Source organism: Ambystoma mexicanum, chromosome 7q (assembly GCF_040938575.1).
Source record: "Ambystoma mexicanum isolate Mex_15411 chromosome 7q, UKY_AmexF1_1, whole genome shotgun sequence".
NCBI lineage: Eukaryota > Metazoa > Chordata > Amphibia > Caudata > Ambystomatidae > Ambystoma > Ambystoma mexicanum.
This window is the reverse complement of record NC_090941.1, coordinates 730,203,304-730,224,642: the sequence shown is the minus strand read 5'-3', so window position 1 is coordinate 730,224,642 and position 21,339 is coordinate 730,203,304.

The window sequence follows — 21,339 nt, the reverse complement described above, 5'->3', positions numbered from 1 at the left end:
TTTTATGTACATACATTTTGACACTTTTCAGTAAATAAAACATGGACGGGTTTGCAGCAAAGTCTTGCAAGGAGCATTGGCGAGGACTGAAAGCATGTTTTTTGCAAATGTGTCTGTGTTTTATTTTTTGAAAAGTGTCATAATGTAGGTACAAAAAAATAGTGATACACTTTTGGTGACTGAGGTATAGCCTGTGGCCATGGGCAGTGGCTAGATTGTACAAGCCATGGACTGTGGCCATGGGCAGTGGCCAGATTGTCAGAGTCATGGCCAAACTGGCTACTGGCCATGACCAGGAGGGGCTGGCAATGGGGTTGAAGTGGGCATAGCTACCAGGGAATGGCCATGTGATAAAGCCTTTCAAAATCGGGATAGGTATGAATGAGATTTTGTTTTTGCATGTGGCTAAAATTCGGCATGTGGCTACAGAGCGAAGTGCTGCACAGGACTGCATCAACAGATCGCTGTGACTACCGATGCATACACTCTGAGACAATGCTAATCAGCAGATCATTACTGAGGAAGCCAAACCAGGGTCCCACGTGGTCACCAGGCCAACCCTTCAAATCGGTTTTGGCCAAAATGACCGAATCTAAATGACGTACACCACCAAAAGTTCAAAAATAGATACTACTAAATTTCCTACTGACTAAATGTTTGGTGGTGTAGGTCAAAATCCCGCTCACTATGCTATCCAGTATAGTGAGCAGGGTTGTGGGGGACAAACCCGCAGCTCACTGACCGAAAAAAAGGCTGCAGGGTGTCCCCCGCAACACCCCTCTCACTATACTCTATAGTATGGAGTTTTGCGGACACCCCTACCGCTGACCCGACCAAAAGCAAAAAAAGAAAAAAAAGAAAAGGACCCTGCACCACTGGTTCGCGATCAGAGAAGTGAAAGGGAACCTGCGTCACAGGGACACAGCACGTCGGAATGAAAGGTAAGTAGGGGTGTGGGCAGGGGTGGGAGTGTGGGCAGGGGATAGTGTTTGTATGGATTTGGGGTTGTTTTACTATGGATGTCCGCATGGGAAATGGACAAACAATTTTGTATAACGTACATTTTTAATGCAGTCACTTCTGTCGCGACCTTTTCAGTCACAGTAAAACAACCCCAAATCTTCAAATCATTAAGCACCTCTATTTACCACCGTACTGAGACAAGATGTTTGGATTGCATCCCAGTAGGGGTACTCTCCGTTTAAAGTTGTACGCATGCCCCTCTCCAATTTTTTTTTAAACACCCCCTTTCCTTGTTTTCAACACTCATTTTAAGTATCCCATATTCTCGAAATCAACGAGTCTGACATTATTTACAACACCCATATGCTTGATAATGTCTTACTAGCACAACACAACCAGACATCTCTGTGTATTGCCCCGCCTGTCTTCACATCACAGAAATGTTTTACACAAGCACCTTCTGAATAAAATGTACATACATTAAACTGTTTCAGGCTTAGGTAGTGCAGCCATTTTCTGTGGAGAATAGGCAGAATGAGGGTTTGAAATGCTTAAGGTCCCTTCCCAGTGAGCTGTGACCTGTCAGGAAAAGGGGCCATTAGCACTCTCCTATTCAGACAAGTCTGCTCCAGCCCAATAATTAAAGATAAGACATCAAAGAAACAGACTTAGGGAATGGCCTGGGGGGGGGCCTACGAAGCCCAGTTTTGGCTTTTACCATAGCTTGGTTTTGTTACTTTAAAGCCCTCATTAGTGCCAATCTTCATGTTGCAAATGAAAACCCTTTTGTTAAGATTTCAAGGAGGCAGACCTCTGTGTTTTACACATCAAGAAAGCACCAATTTCCTCATTTTTGGGGACGAGCATGCATACCACACAACAGTTTAAGTGCCACCACTGGGGATTGCATGCCGGATTAATTTCCACAACCTCTGCAGCAATGACTGACCCACAATCCACACGCATTGAGAAAGACTCTAGAGAGTCGAAACACATCTCGGCTGACCTCTAACAATAAATATAGCACATACAATGGTTTTCAAGACTGCTTTATTATGACAATATTTACTTATTGAGTATCCCAGTGCTAAGGTTAACAGGGCTCACTCTCTTATTCGAAACCTAACACTTGAAGAAGGAAGGGTACCTTCACAAAAGAACCCCATCAATAGCAGTAGGGTAATACATTTAAAGTGCTAGATGAAGAACAGCGATCTACTCATTCTACCACTCTGCACTAACTTGATAATTGTGTACTCTGATTATTGGGGCATGCACCATGGTTGAAGCCTTAGGTATGAATGGGAAAAAATATTTTGCTTGCAGCTGCAGCCTGAAGTGCTGTACTGAAATTACAACAAACCTGCATAAGTAGTATCTGTAAGGACCTGAAAGCATGCTTTTGCAATTCTGTTTTGTGTTTTATTTTTCGAAATTGTCCAAATGTAAGTACACAAAAGAGTGATATAAGTTTGGTGCATGGACATGGCCTAGCACTCAGCAAGGACAAATGCCTACTTATTTGGGGATGCACCACTATGTTTTGTTTTTCTAGGGTGTTTCAAGCCTCCCACCTTTGCATCCCTTGGCACTTTCCTCCTGGGCTCACATGAGCACTTGTCTATCCGTACTGCCCCTTTTATTCATGGAGTTCTCTCACTGCACAATGCATATGGGCATTTATAGGAGCACTATGTATAATATTTTGGTATAAATATGGGAAATGCAGGTGGAAAAGATTTGTAGAACATTGTTAAGTGGTAGTTGGAAGTTTAATATTTGAAAGGCAATATGTAGAGTTTTTTTAAGTGATTGGTGGATATATGTGTGAATGGTTTAAAGCAGGCAATGAGGGAGTGTTACAAATATAAAGGTAAAAAGAGTAAAAGGACTTCTTGCGTGATTGTGCAAATGTGCAATCCGGGTTTTCTAATAAGGCATGGGCTAGACAGAGGAATGCAGAGACTGTGGATAGTCATAAAGGGCAATGGATTATGGTGTTCATTGTATAGTAGTGAGAAGAATTTCGGACAGAAAATTTTTTCTGTGCTTTTTTCTTTTTCTCTAGTATACAATTGCCCATTATTTCTATTAGCATGGTAGAAAATGCTAACGGGAATGTTGGAGAGTCTAATTGAATCTAAATACTCCACTGAACAATGCAAACTAGATGGCGTCTATAAGCTTATTTGATTTAGTTCTATTTTATAACTGTGAAAGGTGGTTCCTAAATGTGCAATCCAGGTTTTCACATAAGACATGGGCTAGACAGGGGAATGCAGAGACTGTGGATAATCATAAAGGGCAATGGATTATAGTGTTTATTGTATGCTAGAGAGAAGAATTTTGGACAGAAAATTGTTTCTGTGCTTTTTGGTTTTTTTCTTTAGTGTACAATTACCCATTATTTCCATTAGCATGGTAGAAAATGCTAACAGGAATGTTGGAGAATCTGATTGAATCTAAATACTCCACTGAAAAATGTAAAGTAGATGGACGCTATAAGCTTATATTTTTAGTTCTATGTTTTAACTGTAAAAGGTGGTTCCTAAAGGAACCTTTTATTAATTCCTAACGGAACATTTTTTGTTTTTGTTTTTTCATTGCCGCAGAGGCCAGAAAATTAGGTGGAGAGAGAAAAGAGGGAAGGGGCACCCTCCACAAATATGCAGGGGCAGGTGGACAGGGGAAGATATTGGGTGTGTGTTAGATCTAAGGTAGGGGGCATTGTTTCTCATGCTCCTTGATTACAGCTACAATAGCCCTTCGAAATTGCTCCCCCCTGCTGAGTGGTTTGTTGCAGTATATACAGAATACTGTTGTCTTCGAAAGATATGGCTCAACATCCTCTTTTGTTGGTTGCAAGGTAGCTGGTGGGATTTTGCGTCTCACAGAAGTAGGCTGTGTGCCTACAATATTGGTTGAGGTAGTTGAGGTAGAGGACAGCAGCCTACTACTTGCTAAGAAAGGAACAGCCTTTCTGAGAGCATTGCAATGGTTGGATTTGGTGTGGCAGAGCATGTAAGGTGGTCCCATAGAAGTACTGCCCAGGTAGTCCACAACTGAGTACAACGTTGCACTCAGTGCATTTCACTTTGGTAGCTTTAGCCTCTGGTGCATTCCCAACAGTGTTAAAGAAATGCCACATACATGATTCTCTCTGGGTGCTAGAGGTAGGCACTTCCACTACCTCATCCTCCTGGTCTTCTTCAAGGACTTTTGAAGTATTGTACTTCTTTCATCGTGTAGGTTCTCCAGCTGGTGCTGGTGGTGGTGGCTCTTGGGGAGGAGGGATGGCAATAGCTGATGCCATTTTTTAAGATTAACAGCAGTTTTGCTAATATTGTTTATGGTGTGCAGTTATAATGTTGACTGCAAAAAGTCAAAAACAAAAATGGAAAAAAAAGTCGAAAAAATGAATCGAATGTGTTTTTTTTTATTTGTATGTTTTTTTGGGTTTAGCTATAAAAAATAAATGGGGTTTAGGGGGGTGGAACCCCCCCATTAAAAATAATAATAAAAAAAAAACATTAGAATTTTTTTTTCAACATTCTTTTTTTCAACATTTTTGTTTTCGACATTTTCACTATAAACCATTGTTTATTGTATGTGCTAGATTGTTAATGGATAATGATTAAGAATAGGTGTAGGAGCTGTGCACAGGTACATTTTGAGCTTCAAAGTTCCTAGATCATCTTAAAATGCAGTTACAAACTGTTTGCAAAGCACAAACCCATTCTCGAAGTGCGGACGTGTTCAGAAACAAGTCATCATGCCACTCACAAACGGTCACGTGCCGATGTCCGGAAAGTCTGTGATTATGTCAAACATGTGCAAACGTCGACGAACACAAAAACTGTGGAAAAAGTTGCAAAAAGTGTATAGAAGTGTTACAAATAATGCTGAAAGGTGGGGAACAGAGTTTTAAGGTGAAACTTTCTAAATTGGACACACATTTTGCCATATTGGAGTAAATATGATATTATTAAGTGGTAGGCAATTAGGGGGCACTGGTAAAAACCCTTGAAATTCACTGAAATAAATGTGTTAAAGGGACGTTATTGTTAAGTTGCACTAATACAAACCTATGAAATGTAGTGAACATTTTTTATTAAAGGGACATTATTGTTAAGTTATACTAATAAAAACCTATGAAATTCAATGAAAACATTTTGTTAATGGGATGTTATGGTTACAAGTAAAACCGAAACCCCTCAGAAATTTGCCAGTCATAGTGAGCTAAGCAACCATTACTCAGGCCACCACCGTGCACTGCTAAGACCAACCACCCAGGACATGAAAGATGACATCACAAATGTCATTGATGACATCACATATGAAATACATTTTGATGAAAAGTCCCTACAAGAAGTTGTGTTTATAATATTGGTAACAAGATGTTAGCTGTGATTTTGAGACCTATTATGAACTACTTAATCTATTAAAGAATGTACTCATGTAAACAAAACATTACATTCAAGTGTTGTTGTTAATAGAGGAACCTAATCATACATACATATAGGCAATGGTTGCAGCATGCACCATGGAACTACAATATTTGTAATCTGGTAATTTCCTTATGTTACCTTATGAGAGTTTTGAGTAATGTGAAACATGGAATTAATAAGTAAAAATTGAAAACTTACTACACACTTGTGTTAGTAGAAAAAATACATATAAACACCCATAATGCATACAAATTAGAGGCGCATACATGGGAACTAAAGTAAGGAAGAAAGAAATAACAGCACCAAAAAATGACAATAACATTAGAGTTAAACATCATGTACAGAAATTAATTGTATGTTTGAGGCCTGCTTATTGCCCCATGTATGTGCACTATGACCTCAGGTTAAACTCTAAGGAAAATGCAGTAAGAACATATAAAAAGGTTAATGGGTAGATATATAATAGCTTTTACATTTTGGAAATTCTCATTGTCAGTAAAAACAAAAAACTAGCCTAATAATCTCAGTAAACAAAAACAAGTGACCCAGATATGTGATGTCATAAATGGCATTTGTGATGTCATCTTTCATGTCCTTGGTGTTAGTCTTAGCAGTGCTTGGTGGTGGCGCGAGCTATGGTAGCTTACGTTACCATAATTGGCAAATTTCTGGGGAGTTTCGGTTTTACTTGCAACTATAACGTCCCTTTAACAAAGTTTTTTTATTTAATATATACATATTTATATATATTTTTTTGATCTGATTCTGTTTTTGATCCATGTCTGCATTTCTTCTAGTGTTTGTTGTGTATTCTTGTTTTATTCTATTTCTGCATTTTTTTAAATCTTGCATTGATGTGCTCTTTTGCCTTCTATTTTAACCTGTCTTTTTCTGGTATTGTAGCCTTATTTGTCGGTGTTTTTGTACTGCTTGTTTCTTGGCTTGTGTTGCACCTATTTGCATATGGGCTTACGGCACATTATAAATTAATGAATAAAGAAATAAATAAATAATACCACACATATATTTAATACTGTATATTACATTACTGGTTTCACAAATAGATGTATTACGTAAAGGGTTCTTCTGACCAGTGTATCGATGCGTAATAGTATTACCTCGTAATACGTTATTGCAATGTTGACAGTTTTTGCATAGCACTGTGCCTTTCATTTCTGTTGTGTGTTGTGTTTCACTAGTGTATGTAGCATGTACCAGCCTGTCCATTATTGACTCGCACTTACTGAGAGCAAAAGTGGGCAACAATTCAGATAATTAACTTAAAATCGGATCCATTTCTTACAGTTTCCAATGTTCTGTAATAACCCTGTTTGCTTTTTTGTAGTCCTATATACCAGAGATGGTGGATTCTTTGGAGGTTTATCGGTTAGCATACTCACACGTGATTCACTGCTCAATTTTTCTAATGAAATTCTCAAATCAATATCCTTGTGTTTCCTTTAGAAAATTGTCTTTTAAACTCCTGCTATGTATCCATCAATTCTGTTTCTTCTAAATGATTTTTATATCTAGTGAATTGACTGTATGGTATATCTCTAATCAAGCTAGAGCCAGAGAGACAATTGTTGCGATCATTAGGTTTGTATAAATAATCGTTTCCAATTTCGAAGATTTCAGGTACATATTTACCTCTAAAAGGTAACTCAGTTTTACTACATTCTATAGTAAATTGTATACGTGGATGGATCTCATTAATGTACTTGAACAAATGGTTCAAATCAATAGATTATCACATGCAGGACGGTGACAACAGTGAAGAATAACTACAATTTCTCAGTGAATATTGGATGAGTTATGATAACATTTTGACATATACAAGTATTAGGTTCTTACAAGCATTGTTTTTTGATAGAATAACTGACATTATCAAGACATCAGCATAAAGGTGGATCTTTTTCACATTTGAAAACAGTTTAATGTAATATTAGTTCAGATTTAGCTTTTTTATATTTGTGAAATTAGAGATAATCAAGTAAACACAATTTTTTATTAAATTGTAGGAATAAAGAAATTAAAAGTGGACAGGACTCCTGATGAAGAATACACATATTCAAAATGTATTGGGCGAGCTACATCAAATTTTACATTAGGAGAAATAGATTGTTGAAAAGGGCTATTTACACCGCAGCTTTACATTGTGTGAAAAAATGAATATGATTGTTGGCTTAAAAAACATTTTGTATGCAAGTTTTAAAAATGTGGATGAATTAATTAAATATTAAATAAGTATTTTTGCAAATGTTGTATTTTTAAATTTTGTTAATTTAAAGGAATAATGTTTTACTGATATTCATGCATTTATAAAGGAAGCATATTTGTACGTAATAAAGGTGCAGTATGCTCACAACAAATGTTTTTCTGTGATTGTATTATTAATAATTGGGTAGCAGCCTCAGGTCCGGCGAGCAGGAGCACAGTCAGTGCAGAGAAGAGCAGTTTGGAAGCTGGATGTACTGTAGGCTTTAACGGACATGTCACTTGGAAAGTCACAATGATTTAGTTGCAGTCCAAGGAAAAGGCAGGTAAGGGCACAGGGGAGAGCCAAGTGCATCAAAAACTATGTTGTAAAGGCTGCTTGGGTGGCAGTCTTCAGCTCTAGTGAGCTGGAGCACAGTCAGAGCAGAGGATGGTAGAGTCTGTGAGCTGTAAGTCTTGTAGCAGTTATGTGATGCATCATGTGGAAGGCTGTGATTGTCTCCTCACAGGAAACTGTAAAATACCTCCCTCCGTAGCACAGCAGAAGTGACAGGAGACAAGGGCATACCTCGTGAACCAACAATCACCCAGTCCCAGTCCCTCTCGCTAGCAACTACAACGAAAGTCCAGAGCCTCAGGATCACAACTATGGGCAAAACAGATGTTACCTCAACATTAACATTTTGAATCTAGCTTAGTAATATCTACCACATGTCCAATGCAATCCCACAGAGCACCAGACCTTACCTGTAGGGGCAGCCCCCACAATTCCATACTTGACACGTCCAGTGGCACCCTCAACCCAGGTATAGTCATCCTTGCAAATGCTACCAATTCATCAATAAATATAACTACTTCCTTGTTAGACAGACAACCCCATCCTTGTAAAGCATATTGTAGAGGAGGTCCCAAGTACAGCCCGCACTCCAACCATCCATTTTGAAGTACCAGGAATGTTCACGCCAAAGTATGTGACATATGATGAGCAAATAAACCAGAAGAGAGCCGCAGTGGGGCTCTGTCCAGTACCTATCAGAAGAACAGCACCTATTGAAGTACCGACACCAAGGAAAACATGGACAGTAAGGTACCCATTGAGAAGCCATATCAACAAATGAAACAAAATGAAGATCGTCTAAGTACAGTCCCTGAAGAAGCCAACAAGGTCTTAATGGGAGACGAATGGTGACATCACAAGAACCCAGACTGACTTGCATATAAAAGATATGACGACCTGAGAATTACATAAAGAAACGAAACGCCATGGACAAGGGACACCGTGAACCTAAAGTGAAGAGACAACGTTAAATTGAAGAAGCTTATGCTATTAGCATGATGAAGATATTCGACCAGTTTACGCATGTACATATGCTTGGAACTGCAAGAAAACTAAGGGAAATCATGCAACTTGCTATGCTTAGTAGTAATATAGATTGCGGCAAGCACCACCTATACATATCTACCTCAATAGAAGCATGTAATATAAGTATACTTCCACTATGCACAAGAAGCAAAACCAACCAAAGGTTACTAAAGGCCACACTAGGTGAGCTTCATATTTAGCAAATCGAGAATAAAAGGCAGAAATGAAACTCAAAAGAGGCAAATCGTGTCAGAAAAGCCAAGGTCATATCAGCTAAAAAAGGCAAACAGTAGCTACAATTAATGAAGCAAGGAACAGAATATCCTGCTCAGAAAGGTCAAGATAAGAAACTGAAGGCAGGTGGTGGGTAAAATGAAAATCAAATACACAAATTACATGAAGAAGAGGCAAATACACAGTGTCTGAATCTCGTGACTAGCCGAGCGAGAAGAAGTGAGATTTTCGCACCTACGCATGGCAGTGAGCCAGGCGAAGATATCAGAACTTTTCCAGACAGGAGATGCAGTCTCGAGGCCAACCACAGTGAAATAATGGAAACATGGCCACTAAAGTGATGACTGATTGTAACAATAATTGGAGAAAGGCCAGGGGAAGGTAGTGGGCACCCTGCACCTGGCCGACCATTCTGCATGCTGTAAGCTAGTGGAAAAGTATGAGTGGGGTTGATGCCAGCCCAATCATAATGGACCAAGTAATCTAGGATCCTATAGTTAGCAGAACCAATGGGACGTCGTACTTTTAGTGACGTCTACAGTAGACATTTTGGAGGAAGGGTTAGATGCCCCACCTGACAGTGTTTACCCAATCCCTTTACTCCGTTACCATATACAGATAAAGTACCTATATTAAAGTTACCTTCCTAGAACCAATAGAATTGCATGCCAACTTTTAAGCGTTAGACATCAGTGATGACAAGTTTTAAGTATAAATTATGTGATTTTTATGAAGTTCGTTGGAGTTGTGAAGAGAGAAAGTGTGAAAACAAAAATAAGATATCGAGGCTGAGTACCCCAAAAGGAAATACACCAAACGCGGGTTACAACGAAAAATACAAAGATCTTTATTTTATACTGAACTGTTTCAAAGGGCAAAACAACTGATAGCTATCAGCCCTCAGTACAACACAGCGAACTCCAGCTTAGTTTGGTGTGCTCAGTGAGTGGGGCTGTACATTAGAATAGTCGTGCCTTTTATGCAGTCCAAAACATGATGTTCAACCTACCTTCAAGCTAATACATCACAGATTTAGGGTTCGTGCCGAGTTCATACATCTATAAATTTAGGGTTTACCTTTAATACATTCACTAACAAATCACAATAGCAACAGTATGTCTTAGGATTTCTCGTTAAGCCTTCTCATACATTTCTGTACAATATAGTTAAACAAGTGTTCACATTTCAGTATTTGAACATTTTGTGTTTAACATGTGTTCGTGGATTAGCTTCGTTGGTGCAGGTAATCCTCTACACACAGGTCAACGAAGGACAAGGTCTCAGTTCATGACCCTAACATGTGGCCTGCAGGCAAGTTACATATTAGTTTGTACACAGAGGTCAAGACGACCATGTTACATTCCAAATGACACTGTGCACCATCTTAGAACACAGGGTGACTTTAGAGAGAGAATCTAAAATGGCGGACAGACCTAAAATGACGGTTTACACTGATCTAAGGTCAAGACCTTGCAGCACAGATTTCTTCGCAAGTGGCTTATAAGCAGCTTGGCGTAGGCCAATATACACATATTCATACAGTATAGGAGGCACAATATGATTTTCCGTTCCACAAACCCTTCTTTTGGCCTATGCCAAGCTGTAAGCTACTTCTGATCACTTTACGAACAACTCCACGTCTCAACATCCATACACCCTGAATCACTGTCAGAAATATCTATTGCCATTAGATCGGTTATCAGAATTTCCTTCAACACATACTCTTTGGAGTTCTTATCTGGGGCGTATATCTTATGTCCTATTGTATTTATCGCCTGTGCGCAACATCCCCCTAGCATCAAACATATACTAGGTACACAATGTATACAGCAACAAAGAAACAACAAAATTCCCAAAATGATCAGCAAGACCGAAAGTACTTTCCAACCCCAAGATCGCAAGAAGTCCCAGAACCAAGCGCTAAGATCCCATTTTCCCTCGGGACATGGACTTCTGAACTAAGGACGTGCAGATTCTGTATTGCCTTGAAGATAGTTGGGGAGGAATCCGGCACGAAAACACAGCAAGCAGACCCCACTAATTTACACACTCCACCACGTTCAGCCACAATGACATCTAATGCCATCCGGTTCTGAAGTGCTACTAATCTTATTGGTTTCTGTTCTAATGTCATATTATAGAGTATGTCTGTGGTCTGGTTGATGGTTCTCTCCAGTACTCTCGCTAGTCTCCTGATGTCTTCTGAGTTCGCTATTTGTCCCCAAAAGGACACAAAGGATTTCGCTACATCTCCCAAAACCTGTGCTGGAGTGTCACCATTCTCGTCCCGCCGTGGATGAGCCTTTGAAACTTCCAAAGTGCTTGCTATGAATACCCCGGGTAATAGGATCCTTAAATAACAAGTTCCCTGCCAATCCCTGGGTAACCATGGAAATGCTACATTACCGCAAACAAAGTAGACAGGTTCGCCTATATACAAAGGTCTGTCTTCCCCAGTCAAATTCGCAATGTTGGCACAACCTCTTAAATTACCCATTGACTGAGTACCATTCCTCTGTATGCAGAAAGAAACTGAATCAGGGCTATGGTTAACAGTGTAAGAAGGAGGCATGGCATCCTTATTGCCTATAGGAGCCATTTTGAAAGAGGTCAAAGATTGAAAAGGACGAGACAACCTATCAGAAGGCCTAATAGAAGCAACGTTGAGCTTGCTCCTATTCACGAAAAGCGAGCATCCCAGGTGCGTAAGAACACGTTTCTCAAAACTATTCAAATTAGTATCATCAAAGTTCCCCAATACGCTATCGTTCCATCAGCCAAAGAATATTGCTCTAAGAGAGGCATAACAAGCAGTTGTCAAAGGTAAAGGATGAATATACCAACCTAACCCCTTATCCCCGTGTTGCGGTAAATGCAAACAGACCCAACAGTTGGATTTATTAAAAATGGCATGTGTAGCATTCATGATAAGTAACAAGGTATTATTGTAGTATCTCTGTCTATGCTCAGAGTCTCTAGGAGATAAAGTATGCAGATGCACAAAAGGAGTAGAAACAGTGGGTACATTTTCAGTCGGTAACAAGGTTTCGAATGGATGCACTTCTTCCAGGTACCAAAAGCCAAAAACAATTACTATTATAAAACCAATTAACATAAAAAAAAGAGAGCAGTACGTTTTCGGGGCCCAAACGGTTTGTCCATTCTCATAGCTGGTCACACGATCATTTATCAGTCCTATACGAGAGGTAGCGGTTGCAGGCATTGCAGTCTTCAAATGAAAAACCCCAGTGTTTTTGGCTGGCGACCTCCCGGCCGAGTGACTTCTTAGTCCTTCCACAACCCTAGCCAACAGAATCCCCTTTTTTAACAATTACTTGGGCAAAAAGCAAGCCCTTTTAAAGATTTGTCCTTCCTTCTTTGAATGCACAGCCGAACCGTGTCGTAAGTCTATTTCCTTGGACGCAAATTGTACCTTGTTGTCCCTGGTACTGATTGATCCAAGAACAACGTGTCATCACTTCCCGTTGGAAGCGACGTATCAAGAGCAAGTGAAGATGCAAGATCCGGAACAACAGTTTCCGGAAACAAAACTTTTGGAGAGTGTGGAGACAAAATGGATGTTTCCCCAGGTCTCGCGGGCTCAGAGAGAGACTCCGATGCACTCTCGTTGCTGTTTATTGCTTTGGGATCGTTGGTTGCAGTATTGGTGAGGGGTTCTGTTTCTTCTGTATCGTATGGCACCGGGTGTGGAAACCTCTTGACATGCTCGCGTGGATCCAGTTTTTTCTGCCTTCGAGCCGCACCGGCATCTGTGTGACCAGCAGGACCTGGAAAGGGCCCCGCCACCGAGGTGCAAAGTAAGAGGATCGCTAAAATGCCTTCGTCAACACCCAGTCACCGGGCCGAATGCTAGGCCCTCGTATCGTACAGGTAAAGCCTCTCGCACCTGGTGATAAATCAAATACAGGTTTTTAGTCAACTGGCTACAGTAATCTGAAAGAAGTACATTTTCGACATTTTTTAAAGACCGATATTTCGGAAGGTTCCAGATGTTAGCAGGTCTCCCCATTACCACCTCAAATGGAGAGAGGCCAGTCTTAGTTTGAGGGGTTGTACGCATGGCTAGCAACACGATCAGTAAAGCGTCCAGCCATTCTAGTTTGGTGCCGGCACACGTCTTAGCAAGCTTGTTCTTGATGATGTCGTTGTGGCTTTCAACTAATCCGGCACTCTGTGCGGGTCTGGCCGAATGGAACCGTTTGTCGATCTGTAATGCAGCACATATCTGCAGAATTACAGCAGCGACACAATGTGAACCATTGTCCGACCAGATGACTCTTGGTAGCCCGAACCTAGGGAAGTACTCCTTTAACATAGTTTTTGCAGTAGTCATGGCTGTAGCATCTTTACAGGAAAAGCCTCAACCCATTTGCTGATAGCACAAATGACAACTAACACATATTTCAAATTATTGCACCGTTCCATTTCGATAAGATCAAAGTGTATCACCTCAAAGGGAACAGAAGGTGGACCAAAACTTCCCCTAGGAGTTGATGTACCCTTTCCCACATTGTGCTGTAAACAGATCATGCAGATCTGAACATATCGTTCAGCTATTATAGAAATTTTGTCATTTTCCCAAACTTTCTCCAACATTTTTGTAAGCTTCCGGGCACATATGTGTGTAGGGCCATGAGCCATAACGACCATCATCATTATGTATGCGTCAGGAAGTAGCCATTTCCCTTCAACTATGTCCACCCAACACCCATCATCATCGAGTTTCCCCAAGCCTTCAGCCCATCTCTTGGACTCTTCTAGTGTGGCATAGGCTTGGATGTCCTTTACAGAGTCAACACCCTCATCCATTACATAGGCATTTACGGTCTCCCTTGAAATATATATATCTGCAAAGAGGTTGTTGGCATTCTCTTTAGCTATCTAATCAACGAAAGCATTCCCTTTTCTTATATCATCTACAATCTTTTGATGTGCTGCACATTTTACGACAGTTAACTGAGTGGGAAGTGCAAGCGCTGAGAGCAGTTATACTATTAGGGAGCCATGCTGGATCTTTGTACCGTGTGAAGTTAAGAACCCTCTTTCTGACCAAAGTCTACCAAAGTTGTGAACCACCCCAAAGGCGTATTGACTGTCAGTGTATATATTCACAGTAAGCCCTTTGGAAAGTTCACAAGCTATGGTCAATGCTATAATCTCTGCGGCCCGCGCAGAGTTATGCGTGATTCTCTTGGTTTCCATGACCGTGCTTAATGTGGTGATTGCATAAGCAGCTGGGGATGTACCATCCGGAAGTTTGAAGCAGGAGCCATCGCAAAACAGCTCCCCTTGTGGATTATTCAAAGGAGTTTCTTTTAGATCAATTCTACCCTTTGTCTCTTGTTCGGTAGTGTACAGGCAATCATGTGACTCTTCGTCACTGCAAGCAGTACCTTGCGGGAAAGGTAAGAGTTCAGCTGGATTGAGAACACAACACCTCTTAATTTGTATGTGAGGCGCAAACAAGATCAATTCATATCTCGTCAACCGTGCGGAAGTGAGATGTTGCGTTTGAGTTCTGTTCAATAGAACATCTACAGAGTGAGGCACCATCAGGGTTAGAGGATGGCCTAGGACCATTCCCTCACTCTGTTTCACAGATGCAGCAGCAGCAGCGACAGCTCACAAACATCTTGGAAAAGTGCATGCTACACGATCAAGGGTGGAAGAAAAGTAACCACATGGCCTATTCTTCCCTCTATGTTCCTGCGTTAATACAGCCAAAGCACATCCATCACATTCATGCACAAACAACACAAAGGCCTTTTCATAGTTTAGTGTGCCCAAAACCGGTGCCAAGCACAATGTAGTCTTGAGCAGATCAAATGCTTGCTGGTGCTCCATGTTCCACAGCAATGTCGAAGAAATGCCCTTCTTCTTCAAAGCCAACATCTGCTTAATCACTAGTGAGAACCCCGGAATCCACTGCCTACAGTAAGAAGCCATACCTATCAAGGCTCTAACTTCTTTCTGTGTATTTGGGACAGACATGCCAGAAATTAGTTTTATCCATTCAGGTGTCAATCATCTTCTCTCCTTTGACAGGAGATAGCCTAAATAGGCGACCTCCTGACAACAATATTGAAACTTTTTAAGCAAAGCTTTGTGTCCATGTTTAGCCAGATGTATAAGTAAGAACACAGTACCCTCCTTACAAGCGCTTCAGAGTCGGCAGCCAAAAGTAAGTCATCAACATACTGAAGCAGTGTACAAGTAGAGGGCAATTCAAGGGTATCAAGATGTTCTTTCAATGCCCTACTGTAGATGCTAAGACTTTCCGTGTGACCTTGAGGTGCACGGGTAAAGGTAAACGAGCGTCCCCCTAAGATGAACGCGAACAAGTATCTACTTTCCTTGTGTATAGGAATACTAAAGAAAGCATTCTTCAGATCCACAACACTAAAGTGAGTAACTGAAGCCGGGATCATAGTTAATATTGTCGTCACATCAGGCACAATTGGAAATTGCGGAGCGACGATCTTATTGATGGCACGTAGATCAATTATGAAACGAAATGGAATTGCAATATCGCCTTTTTTGTACACGGGCAAAATTGGGCTATTGCACAAACTACCGGCAATTTCCTCAATCGCCCCTCGATGCACAAAATCGGAAACGATGCATTTCAAAGCTTGTTCACCCTCAACTGAAATCTTATATTGTGGAATACATGGCAGCTTTACACCATGTTTCAGAACTATTTTAACAGGCTCGATCTGCAAAACGCCGACATCATTGTCATCAATTGCCCATAAACTCTCTGGTACATCACTGAATTCTGGCGGCAAAGGTCTAGTCAGGAATTGAGAGACAGAAAGTTGGTGTGGTGAAATCGTCAAACGCACACCATCAGAAGAACAATGAATTACCGCATTTAATTCGTTCAACAGATTCAACCTCAGCAAATTCTCTCCACAATTCGAAGTCAAAAGAAATGGACAGTGGTCCGTAAAGGGACCCAGAGAAAAAGGTACCGGCAAAGAAACCGGACAAACATCTGGTGTGCCAGAAAACCCTACAGAAACATTGGTTTGCCCTGACAGTGGAATGTTTGGAACCCGAGAATGATCAATGGAACACTTTTGTGCCCCTGTATCTATCAAGAATAGATGCTTCCTATTTCCCACTATCATTTCAACGTAGGGACCTTTCTGATTAACGGGAATAGGCATCGGTTCCAAACCCTGCTTCGGGCAATCCTAGCAAAACAAAATATCATCAAAAGGAAGTTCTTCAGAGAGGTAAGCGGCAGAAGGATGATCAAAAATGTTTCTCGTATCCCTACTTGGTACCTGATTATCCTGTGAAAAAGGTTGCTGTGGATCCTTTGCAAACTGACTTCTACCAGGGCCCCCAACACCCTGGCGACCTCTTGATCATCTACCCATATTTCCAAATGTGTTATTTGACCTTTGTCGAAGGACCGGGCTTTGTGCACGCCAATGACCCTCTTGCCTATAATAGGCAGACTGGTTAATGTTTACAGGACCCAAGGGCACATTTCCTTGGGGAACATACTGACCTCTAATTTGTGAATTACCCTCTCCAGGGCCTCTAACAATTTACTGCAATAATACTTTAGTCTTCAAATCACCTTTTCTCTTTTCGACTCTTTCCTTTTCATTATTGACACGATTCTCATAGTACTGAGCCATGTGCAGTACTTCTGATTGAGACTTCGCTTGCCAAGCAATCTCAGAAGACATAATTTGCAACTGGATGTCAGGCAACAATCCACACACAAATTTGTCTACGAATAATCTTTTCCCAGACTCCGGGCCTAAGTCTTGTCCACTGAAATCCGAGAATACCTGTTTGAACCGATTAAAGAACTCGGTAGCACCCTCAGACTTCCCTTGGACACAGGCCGTAAGCTTGTCCCAAATAATTCTCTTTTCGGGAATTATGGTTTTCAATTTCACAATGATTCTGTCAGGTGAAGTTAGTATCACCTGAGGCGGTCTCTCGCCAGCAGGCCTTTCTCCATCGAGTCTGATTATGTTAGCCCATGTATCTCCTAACCCTGATACGTCGTCTATAGTCCTAACCTGTTTCCACAAATCTACGGGCAGGAGTACAGGAAACAGCAGATCAATATCACCTAAGGTGAATACTGAGGATTGCAAGACAGACTCTATTTCTTTATAGAATCCTGTCGGATTTTTCCTAACTTGGGGAATAGATTGTCTAATGGAGTTCACTTCCTGTCTTGAGAACGGGACGTGAACGAACTGCGACACATAATGTGCAGGAATATCCACAGCAGCTGCATCTGTTATAGCATTAGCCGCAATCTCAACTTTCGGGAAAAATGTCGGAGGAACCTCTCTCATAGGCAACTGAGAAGTAGACAACTCCGAACGCTTACTAAGCAACAGAGCCAAGTCGAGCGCTAAAGCAGTCGAAGAAGTGTCAAGTGAAAAAGCTCTCTTATAAATACTCAATAACTCTGTGGGACAACAAATCTTCCTTTTTACACATTCATCCTGCAGGTACTCTACCATTACCTGTATCACTTTCCTCTGCATTTCTAGCGTATACTGACTATATGTATCATATACATGGAGTTATCAACGTGTCTGAGATCCATCTAATCGCGTCCTTTGTGCAAATTCATATTTCCTCAGATATCGATTTACGACAAGGAAGGAACCATTTCTGTACATACATACTATCCTCATTGTCATCCTCATTCTGTAACCTTTCCAACTCCTTTCTATACTCAACTATACTCTCAACATGCTCTTGTACTTTCTCCACAATGTCTCTAGAAAGCGCTAAGGTGTTCAGATCCCGCAACCCTTGTGGGAGATCTGTATTGTTTAGTCTGTCCCACATTACACATAAGTGAATCCTTAATCCTTCAATGAAAATATTTTTCTCAGGAAAATTGTCCATATTAGAAAGTGTGGCGAAAACATCAGCTCGATCATCTCTCTCCATACAATGTTTAGCCCACGCAATCAAGTTACGTTTCGTCTCTGGCTGTACAGTATTGCGAGTGACAACCCTTGATCCCGCTCCCTGATCAACTACAAGCGGTGCAAGACCACTTGGAAAAGGAAGAGCAGGCAAATTCAACGGAGGTACTATTACTGGTGCAATAGGAAGAGGTGGAGGAGCAGGTAGAGGAGCAGCAACAAAAGGAGGAACAACGACTGGAGGAAGAGGAACAATAGGAGGAGCAGGAACAGCAGGCAGAGAAGGAAGAGCAGGAATAACAGCAGGAAGAGGCAAAGCAGCAGGAAGAGGAACATAAGGAGGTGGCGCATGGCACCAGGCCTTCGTTCATTTAACAATCTATCGATAAATTCGTCGGAAACATGAACTTCTTTAGAAGGATAGATTTTCTGAATGCCAAGTGAGAAAGCCCTATCCATATTCCTAGCCGACTCAGACTGTTTATCCTGGTCATATAACAATGCTTTTTGGCGTTCGTCTTATGACGGCGCGCATGTTTTTCTCTACTCTTAAACTATGACAAAGCTTCATTCTTCCAATTCTGTAAGACATCGAATGCTGCAGGTCTAGCCTTTTTCTTTAATAGAATTGACTCTAAATACTCAATACGAGGCATTTCAAAACTACCATTGATTGGCCACTGAAGTTCTGAAGCATGTCTGGTTTGTCTGTGCCAAATATCATTAAACATTATACTACCAATGCCGTGCTTACAGTACATAGTACAAGCCGGCGACCCCCCCTGTGGTGCTGGATGGCTAAATTCCAAGGATTGTCTATCGCTGCGGAATAACGCCCTAAAGCAGGTAGACAATTTCCCCGGCATATCAAAATATTGGTGTTTACTTGGTCAATAATTGTATTTGCAGATACAATGCACCAAAACAAATTATCAGGATACTTAAGAATCGGGTCACGACTCACCTGATCAATCGTAAGGAGGTCCGATCGGATTTCAAAGATTCTTTTCTAACTATTTTTACCTTGTGTTTGGTGATTTTGGCAAATCTGCCGCCTCGATAAGTGGACCATCGTCAAGATGCCGACTCAGATCTCATGCTCATCGTCCAGGGATCGGGCCGTGCAGCGGTGTTGAGGTGTCGCGTCTCTTTTAGAAAGGGGCCCCCTTTTTTTTGTCACACCGTTCGATCCCGGTCCGATAGCGTGCCTCAACATTCAAAAGAGCTGGCATCAATCTTGAGGGTCCCTATTCGGGCGCCATCTGTAAAAACAAAAAGAAGATATTGAGGCCGATTACCCCAAAAAGAAATACACCAAACGCGGGTTACAAAGAAAAATACAAAGATCTTTATTTTATACTGAACAGTTTGAAAGGACAAAACAACAGATAGCTATCGGCCCTCAGTACAACACAGTGAACTCCAGCTTGGTTTAGAATAGTCGTGTCTTTTATGCAGTCCAAAACATGATGTTCAAACCACATTCAAGCTAATACAAGTTAATACATCACGGATCTAGGGTTCGTGCCGAGTTCATACATCTATACATTTAGGGTTTACCTTTAATACATTCACTAACAAATCACAATGGCAACAGCATGTCTTAGGATTTCTCGTTAAGCCTTCTCATACATTTCTGTAGAATATAGTGAAACAAGTGTTCACATTTCAGTATTTGAACATATTGTATTTAACATGTGTTCGCGGATTAGCTTCGTTGGCGCAGGTAATCCTCTACACACAGGTCAACGAAGGACAAGGTCTCAGTTCATGACCCTAAAATGTGGCCTGCAGGCAAGTTACATATTAGTTTGTACACAGAGGTCAAGGCGGTCATGTTACATTCGAAATGACACTGTCCACCATCTTAGAACACAGGGTGACTTTAGAGAGAGAATCTAAAATGGCGGATAGACCTAAAATGGCGGTTTACACTGATCTAAGGTCAAGACCTTGCAACACGGATTTCTTCGCAAGTGGGTTATAAGCAGCTTGGCGTAGGCCAATATACATATATTCATACAGTATAGGAGGCACAATATGATTTTCCGTTCGACAAGAGAAGATCACGCATCTGCTGATATTCATGAGACTCCCCGTTTTTTCTACTTGTCATTAAACGGACTCCCTTTGCCAAACCGTTGAGTTGTCATTATTGATTTGATGCTTGAGTATTAATCTGCATCCCCATCCATCTGCTATTCCATCTTAAAGTGCTAATGGGCAAACCCCAGCTCTATGGGCCGGTTGGGGGTCCCGGTGCACACTTGGTAGCAGAGATGGGATGGTTTTTCGATTATCGATTAGATAAGACACCCAGTGACCGTCGACATAAAGTAACTCTAGGTCTTCGGCAATATCACAAGTACTTTGCCAGCCGGCTAAGTAGACCGTGAAGCTCCGCGTAGATAGTGGATAGAGTAAAGAGCAATACCTGCAGGCAAAGGTCTGAAGGGACCTGTGTTTCCCCACAAAACCCATTCCCACTTCTACGAGCAGCTGAGCGGCTGAACGGCAGGAGAGGCAGTGACGAAGTTAGTGATCCCGAGGATCCAGAGAGGAAGCATGCGAACGGTGAGTGAAAAAGACTAAATGCTTTGGGAAAAAGTGCATGCCAAAGAACAAATAAGGGAAGGTAACGGAGGGAGGCAGGAAAACAAAAAATAGTTAGAAGTAGAGTAGAATGTGGATATATATAAGGGAAAGGAATTAGTGACTCAAAGGGTGACTGAGTAGTGGATAAAGAATACCGGGGCAGACACCCGAGAAAAGTGGAGATACCCGGAGATACTGGGGAGGACACCCGAGAAGAAAATTCCTACGCTTTAATATAGCGGTTAGAAGAAACCTGCACCCATAGTCCTGAATAAAATAGGAACAAATAGAAAACCACAGCGGTTAAAGACGCTTATGAAAGGGATGGTTTTACACCCCATGTCGGGGTAACATTACGGGCAGAGATCTGTGTAGCCAGCTGGAGTTCGTCTAGTCTGTTAACGTCTGTCTTATGTGTTGTTTGTTGTGACATCATAGGATGACATTTTTCCTTTGAGGAACTAGCATAAAAATGACGCGATTGGGAAATTGAAATATTGTAGAATACGAATTGATGTTTGTTGATTAAAAATGGAGGTATACATTTTTGTGAACAAAACGGGATTGGACTTGCGAC